Source organism: Vidua macroura, chromosome 3, assembly GCF_024509145.1.
Source record: "Vidua macroura isolate BioBank_ID:100142 chromosome 3, ASM2450914v1, whole genome shotgun sequence".
Lineage (NCBI taxonomy): Eukaryota > Metazoa > Chordata > Aves > Passeriformes > Viduidae > Vidua > Vidua macroura.
Genome location: NC_071573.1, coordinates 62988119 through 62996220, shown reverse-complemented (window position 1 = coordinate 62996220; position 8102 = coordinate 62988119). Strand labels below are relative to the sequence as shown.

The following is an 8102-nucleotide window of genomic DNA, read 5'->3' as shown; positions in this document are numbered from 1 at the left end:
TGGACTTGATCCATACTTGCTGTTGTGGAACAGGCACTCCATAACAGGGACCAAATTAGGCTCATATCCAACATACTAACAGAGCAATAAAACCACTCGATATCTATGCCATCGTGCCTAATTTCAAGAGGTAATAATGTAAAAATGTGTTTAAAAACATGTAGTATTGCATAAAAAAAGGAAACTGCCAGCTTTTGAAGAGTAAAGTCTTTATAGATGGCATGCAGATAATTCAAAGATAGTTGTCCTTGTTTTGACTGGGATAATTGTCTTCCTATTAGCTGGTACTGGGCTGTGTTTTGGATTTAGGATGAGAATAACGTTGATAATACACTGATGTTTTAGGTATTGCTGAGCAGCGCTTGCACAGAGTCAAGGAAATTTCAGCTTCTCATACTGAAAGAGAGGAAGCTGAGAGGGGACACAATCAGGACAGCTGACCCTTACTGGCCAAAGGGACATTCCATACTACCTGGCAGCATGTTCAGCACATACAGCTTGGGGGTGCTGGCCAGGGAGTGGCTGTTCCTGCCTGGGGACCAGCTGGGCATCAACCAGCTGGTGAGCAGCAATTGTGTTGTGCATCACTTGTTTTGCATATTCATCTATCCTTATTCTTATTATCCATTTATTTTCTGTTGTACTAAACTGTCTTTATCTCAAGCCAGGAGTTCTACCTTTTTTTTCCAGTTCTGTCCCCCAGCCCAGTGAAGGGAGTGAGTGAATGGCTGTGTGGTGCTTAGCTGCCTTCTGGGTTATACCACAATAACTGTGTATTGTAGGCACAGAGAAAATACATACCAGATCCTTAAAAAATCATATGAAGACCAGAAGAAAGCAGGTATGATGGCAACTCATTGAGGAAGATCTCAGAGATCAGAAGATCCCTCTGAGAAATCATTCGATCTGGAAGGATAAACGGAATTCACCCAAAGGCAGGAATTTTGAGAAACTACTTGCAAAAGACATGGATAGTGCACAATAAATCATTTTCCAGATGTGTTAGGAAGAGGCATCTTGCCAGAGAATCTGTAGGGCAAGAGATTATTTAGTCATAAGGGCCAAAAACCATCCTCTTTAAGAAGAGAAGTGCAAAATTACATTTCCACTGCAGCACCTTGATAATGATATTACACTAGTATTCTTCTTTGCACGGGATGCAGGTGATGATTTGCTTCAAATTGGTGCTAAAACTTATGTGAAATTGCAGGAGAACCTTGTCATAGCCACTGGCAGGTGGAATTCAACACATACAAATGCAAACTCCATTCCTTACACCTACTAGGATAGGTTCCAAGTTGCTGTTAATGCTGAGGAATAAAGTATTTATCTCATAACAAATAGACATGTGAAATGATCATCTCAGTGCTCAGTACTGTTCTGTTGAGGCCTTTTTCTTTGTTCTGGCCTTTTTACATCAGAAAATGCATAGAGAGGAGGAACAAAGATGATTAGCAGTGCAGAGTGGCCTCAAGACAAGACCCATATAGCCTAGAAGCATTCTTATACCTGAAAAAGGAATGCCTTAAAACAGACATCACAAAGGACACAGAGCTCAGGGTGATGGTTGGAAAGGCTCTTCCAGTGCAGAAACTGGAAAGTGTCAAGCAAAGGCAGAGCTTCCAAAACAAAACAAATCAAAACAAAACAAAACAAAAAAGTAATTTTGTTTCACATTCCACGTAGCTGAGCTGTGGGTTCCCTTGACACAGGATGCTGTGGGCAATCAAAGTTTATACAGGTTCAAAACCAATTGGACAAAGTTCAGATAATTATCTAAAAGGGTTTATTAAATGTAAAAATGCAACCTTTCCTTTGAGAACAACAAATCACTGGAAGCTAGGAGAACATCAGGTGATGTACCACTGCACACTTATTGTGATCTTATACTTTCCCTACACACCTTCTACTGATGGCTGTCAAAGGCAAGACCCTGGGCTTTGATTTGGTTCGATCTGATCCTTTCTTATTGCAGGCCTTTGATTTGGTTTGATTTGATCCTTACTTTCTTATTGCTTTTCGAGACAGTCTGTGTGCATAGGAGATCTCCCCCCTGTGCTACTGCTGGGACAGCAGTTTAGCTGCTGCAGGTGGTTTTCAAGGCTGTCTCCCCTCAGTGTTCATACTGAAGAATTTCCTTTGCCTGTTAACAACAGGCTGGAGCCTAAACACAGCCCAGGAGGGTGAGCCCTCCCTCCCCACCTCTGCCCTGCGGCTGTTTGGCATGGCACACCTGTGTCAGTGGAGGAGATTTGGAAGACAAACAGCATGGGGAAAGGGCATTCATTTTTCAGTAGCTTAATACAGAGAGAGACCAAGATGAATGGAACTGGTTTCCAATGTTACCCTGGAGACAATGAAAGCTTATAAGAGATGGTGATATAATGTTGATCTGGCTGTCTCTACAGTGTAAGCAGAACTATTGTTTTATGACTCAAAACAGTTAGATTTTCATTAATTTATTTTTTATGTTTAAAAATCTCCTTAGGGAGGCCTGTGAAGCAGAATACATGTGTTTTATCAGTCTGTTGTGATATCTGAGTTTCTACAGAAGACTGTCACAGGATTTTTCTAAAAGTGCTTTTTTTTCCACTCAGCTGAGAAAGAGACAGGTTGGCTGCAATCAGTTACTCAGCCTGTCACCTTTCCATTCAGTCATACCAAACTGGAAAGCTGGCTGTTACACTAAACCAAAATAGCAGACCCACCCCTGACGGGTGCCAGAACCTGGGCTAGGGAAAGCATGAGAGAGTAAAGTGGTACAAGTTTGTGCAATCTGAAAAACCAGAGAAGCAAGAACAGAGAAAGGATGGCCTTGAGTAGGGTGGCCAGATGCAAATTTCTAATCCAAGGGAATTAATAATGTTTTTACTTTTGTTGTTTTTCTCACAAAGGTGGTATTTTCATTACAACTATAAAAGAGATTTGCCAGAGGTGGGGACCTCTGGAAACCTGTCTGAACTGGTGCATGCATGGACAGGAGGATGGATAGAAGAAACCCACTGTGGGAAAACCTCCAGTGACTGATGTTTTTCCTAACAGTCAGCAGGCTTGAAACAGGTAAGAAATACTGAATGTAGATACATCATGACACCACAGCTATCCAAACCATATAGCCAACAAAATAACTGTCCACAGCAAAAGAGATGAGAAAAAGGGCAGTTTTGTGCTGTGTTTTGTGCATTAACACCCAGCAGAGCAAATGGTAGGCTGACATTTTGGATTATTGTATAAAATTTCTTGTCTTTTCTTCTATTCCTTCTGCAACCAGTACCCTTCAATTACTGTGTCTCACCATTATTCAAGGCTAAACTTCTTTGAGCAGATTATTGGTACAGACTTTTTGTTAGATGAGTATACATCTTCTAGGATTATGAGGTCTGTTTATGAAGGACACAGCAGCACAAAAAATAATACTGCTATAGGTAGAAAAATTAATTATAAACTACTTTTTAAAATTAAATCTCAATGCATTCTGTAGTGATGAATTTTTATGAGAAAATGTCATCTTGGAAATACAGTACTGTATGTTAAATGAGGTAATGATAGAAAGGGGATGGTGATGCAAACAGACTGAATATCTTATATTGAACACTTACAGGGTCTGATTCCAGGCTTGAAAAGTAATTGCCTGTTAGAAGAAAAATACCTATTACTTTATCATTCAAGAAATTCACAAGTGGGATAAGCAGCCAATGGAGACATTTCAATGCAAGTAGAGTGTTTATAGGAAAAGATAATATTACCTTACCTGATTTGCAAACACCCTCATTTAAAATTCTCTGACATTAACAGATTGGCCTTGATTGTAGTAATCAGCTCAGTTACAAAAGGCTTCTGCTATATATAACACAAATGGTACAGAAGGTGCTGCTCTCAGCAAACAAAGGTAAAACCAGACGAAAGAGTAATGATACAGGAGTACAACCTGGGGGATCACAGCTAATAACGAAAGCATTCAACTTCAACCAAAGTTTTAAGGGAAGAAACTTCTTACCAGTACAAATAGTGGTGATGCAGGTGGACCATCTCTAATAGTTCTAACTGTAGAAAATTATTTTGATGCATCTGCACATGGCTGCCAGTTTGGCAATTCTTAGATCTGTGTGTGAGAAACAGAGAACCTTATTCCCCTTCAGCAATACAGTGAAATAAACACAGATGAGACTTTAGACATGCCTAGGTCTAAAGACAGTAGGAACCTGATTTTGTGATGGACAAGGCACTTCCCTTTACAAACTTTTCCCTTTTTTGATAATTTGTAGTGAGCGCTGCATAGTGCACTGAGCATGCAGGTTGTCAGCATGGCAGCACTGGAACAGACAAATACAAGCAAAATTATTTCATTTGCCTTGTGTGTGCATCCAGAGCCCTGCAAGAAGCAAGGCTTTCTGCTGCATTGACAAATATCAGCTTTATTGAAGTTCTCATTCTGCAGAAAGGGTACCAGCTGAGGTTTTGAGGATAGATTTCTCTCTTCTTAAGAGGGGAGCTTGGTGATGTAACATATTGAACAGGCATAAAAATTAAAATTAAAATGTTGCAAACATTTTCCTTGACATGTCAGTGGAAAGTTGATGAGCTGGTTTTAATCTGCAAAAATTATTCTGATTTTTCTGAAAGCAGGAGAAAAGTGTGTTCCTGTTGTGGAGAGCTGTGACTGTTTTACAGCATACCTCCAAAAGCCTATCTACTCTACTCATTTACAATGCAGCCCAGGTCACCTCCTACACATCATGAGAGAACAGACAAGTACTTATTCTTCTTACACTTGCTTAAAGTAGAGGAAATGGTACAATTTCATAAGGCTTTTTTTTTTTTTTTTTTAATATGTATAAGATCAAAAAATAGACCCAGACCTTACTTTAAATGGATTTGTGTGTCAGCTTTTAACTTCCAGCAGAGATGTTAGTGGCAAAGCAGATTAGAAAATTGAAAAAGCAATAGGTGGACAGGAGTTCATACAAAGAAGGTTGGGAAAATATCCAAGCAATTGGCATCAGCAAGAGAGTTTATAATTTAATTAAATTATGAAAAGAGTAATGGGTCAAGTGATGAAAACAACAATACAGCCTTTCAAGGCAATAAGGATTAGAGAAGCCATCTTCCAACTCACAAAAAAATCAGTCCTTCATTCCAGTAACACAAGAGCAATTGTAAATTCTGTTGATTAAGTTTGCATGCAGTGAGATATTAGATTTGCTCTAAGCTCTGCAATGCCTACTTTAGCAACTGTGCCACAAGTGCACAGTGAATATTCTGAATATTTTTATGCCCATAGGATGCCTATGGACAAGTGTGAGTTGACATTGCCATACAAAAAAAGAACTATGAAAATGTTAGGATTGTCTAAAAGTTTTATTTTTCTTGATCTTTTTGCATCACTAAGATACAGGCTGTTGAATTTTACACAGAGTCCAATAATTGCTATATAGATACCACAGAAGCAAAACCATTCCTGATTTCTAATGGCATCTCAGACTGAGCCCATTCTGTAGCTCTTCCTTCCTTGCCGCTTACCTTTGTTTTCCCCTTCATTCCCCATGAGCAGAAGGAGCCAGTTCCTGATTGTCCCATACAGAATTTTAGGAGTACAATTTCTTTTGGTACTCAAAATATTTTTCCTTTTTCTGAGTAGCTTTATACCTGTTGTTTGTTTTGCTTTATACAGCTAAATTTCTTCACATCACAACAGCTTTGGGGAAAGTATGCAAGAAGAAAGCAAGTGAACTTTTAGTATCCATGCAACAGCAGTGCCTGATCTGAGGTTTTAAACTGGATTAAGTGCCATAGCCCTCTTCTGATGCCTTTTTAAAAAACTACCAGTGGTCCAGAGATTCATTGGAACTTTATAACATTATCCTGCTCACTGTAATAATACTATTGCTGCAATTTATGATTAATAGAATTACTCAGATATTTAGTTAATAAGCCTTTAGTCACTTTGCCTGTTAGCAAGATGGAGTTGACTGTCCAGGTCCCTGAGCTATTTGTGATGTGTCCTGTTTCATTTCTTCATCTCTTTGGCACCACTTGTTCTGCTCAGGAGCTCAAAATCACTAATAAACATTAGCAATTGCCAGTAGTTTGTATATGGGGTAGTAATAATAATAATACAATGGAATGAAGATTTTGAGCTTGGAAACTCTATTTTCAGAAGAAAGCAGCAGGATTGGTCTAATTAGACTGAGCCAAAAGAGGAAAGGGATAGGGATACTAACAGCAAATATCTTCTCCTAGACCACACTGACATGAAATCTGGTATTTAATTAAGGAAACCAACACACCATTGAATGAAGCAAATGAACCTCCTACAGAAAATGAACTGGTTTAGTGTGTAATAGTTATGGGAGATATTTTGTCTTGTGTCCACATGAACTCCTGAGCCAAAAGCTTCCCTAAACCTTCTTTGGGTTTTCAGTGGTATTGCAGAGATATGAAAAAAAGGATCTATCCCTGCACTGATCTTTCTTACAACTGCAGCCCTATAAACCTTGTCACTGTCTTCAGCAGTCCTCAATTAGTGACTACTTTACTGGTGATGAAAAGACTTGGGAGAATAGTTGTCTAACTACCTGATCAAACCATCTTAGTTAGATCTACAGCTAAAAGATAATAATAATAATACATCAGCAGTAGTGGTTTCATTTATATAATTAGTTTTCTATATTTTAGCTACAGTGCTAAACAGGATATTTTGGTCATGTAATGCACGAGGCTGCATTATGATCTTCAAGTGTTGTAATAAGCTGAATTGTTAAAATCCTTCACATTTTTTCCTGTATCTGGATGGCAGCAGTTGATAGAGAAAGCTGCTAACATGGAAGAACAAGACATTCCCACATGAAAAAATATTAACAACAAGTAGCAGAGGACTGTGTTTGATGCATGAAAGAGCTACAAATACTGAACAGATAAAGTGAGGCTTATTATCTCTTACTTTGTGCTTCAGGAGTTTGAATATGCTAAGAGACTCAAGAGTTGAAGCGCTGTAGCAGGAGTAATCTGGAGAGCAAGAAACATTGCCTAAGTGCCAGGACTGCCAGGATGTCACATTCCTACCTAGGCTGGCTCTCAGACAGAAGCATGGCCAGAGGTCTGCAAGTGTCTTGAATACTGTGCATACCAGCAACAAACTCTGAAAATGTTAATGCTCCAAGGGTTGGGAAGATTTTCTTTTTTTTTTCTTTTTTTTTTTTCTTTTTTCTTTTTTTTTTTTTTTTTTTTTTTTTTGTTATTATTCTTTTTTGTAAATAAAATTTAAATCATTGTAGTTAATATCCAAGGTTTAGGGTGGCTTCTTTTGCCTTTCTTGTAATTATAGGATGTCCAGGCTGGGAATATATTACTTGAGGAATGGGGGTGGGGTAAAGTATCTGTTTTTTCCTTTAAATTCTTAATCAAGTTTCCTGCTGCTTAATGCTAAATACTGAGCAAGGTGGGAGCCAGTATCTTCTGTAGTTTGAGAACAAGGAACTTTTCTCATGGTAAGAGTCTCCACAGCTTTCCCATGAAAGCAAGAAAGCTTCTTGCTGTGGGTAAACGGGTGAAGTTCCTCTCAAGTCGATGAAAATCGTTTTTAAGGAATTGTTTAGCAAGTGGTTCTTGTTTTGAGTATTTTCCTTTTTTAGACCATTTGTCACTACTGGTCAGTCAAACACTTCCAGCAAGCCAGGAACACTCTGTTACAGAGCCACTGATACAAATACCCTTGTCCCAGCTAATGCAATATTAAATGCAAAAGAACTTTACAGTTCTGTGATATGTTTTCAAGTCTGAAAGAAGGTCATTTTTGTTAAGGAACATGCCAGGGGTCTGGAAACTGTTGTCATATGAGACTTAAAAATATGTTGTACAACAAGGATCTTGACTTTTCAGAGTTTGGGATGTTTTGGAGAGTGGCCTAGTACTTGCCTGTTTTTTTGTTTTGGGATCAACTACCCTTTGTTTAGTGGACTTTCTTTCATTTCTAAAGCTACTTCCAGTTCCATAATTTTTTCTCCAAACCTTCCCACGTTTCTAAGACCCCAAGATACATTATGTGCTCCTGACTAAATTTAGGATATATGTGTGGGGCCAAGCCTATTCTCTTACATGCTGCT

The 8102-nt window shown here is 38.6% G+C and overlaps 1 long non-coding RNA gene across 1 annotated transcript; it reads left to right on the top strand.

Moving 5' to 3' along the window:
- The first annotated feature begins 447 nt into the window (after positions 1–447).
- Positions 448–7161, top strand: LOC128805768 (uncharacterized). The gene is made up of 3 exons (XR_008436559.1): positions 448–561; positions 2895–3060; positions 6953–7161. It is a non-coding gene; the product is annotated as an uncharacterized LOC128805768 (long non-coding RNA).
- The last annotated feature ends 941 nt before the right edge of the window (positions 7162–8102 follow it).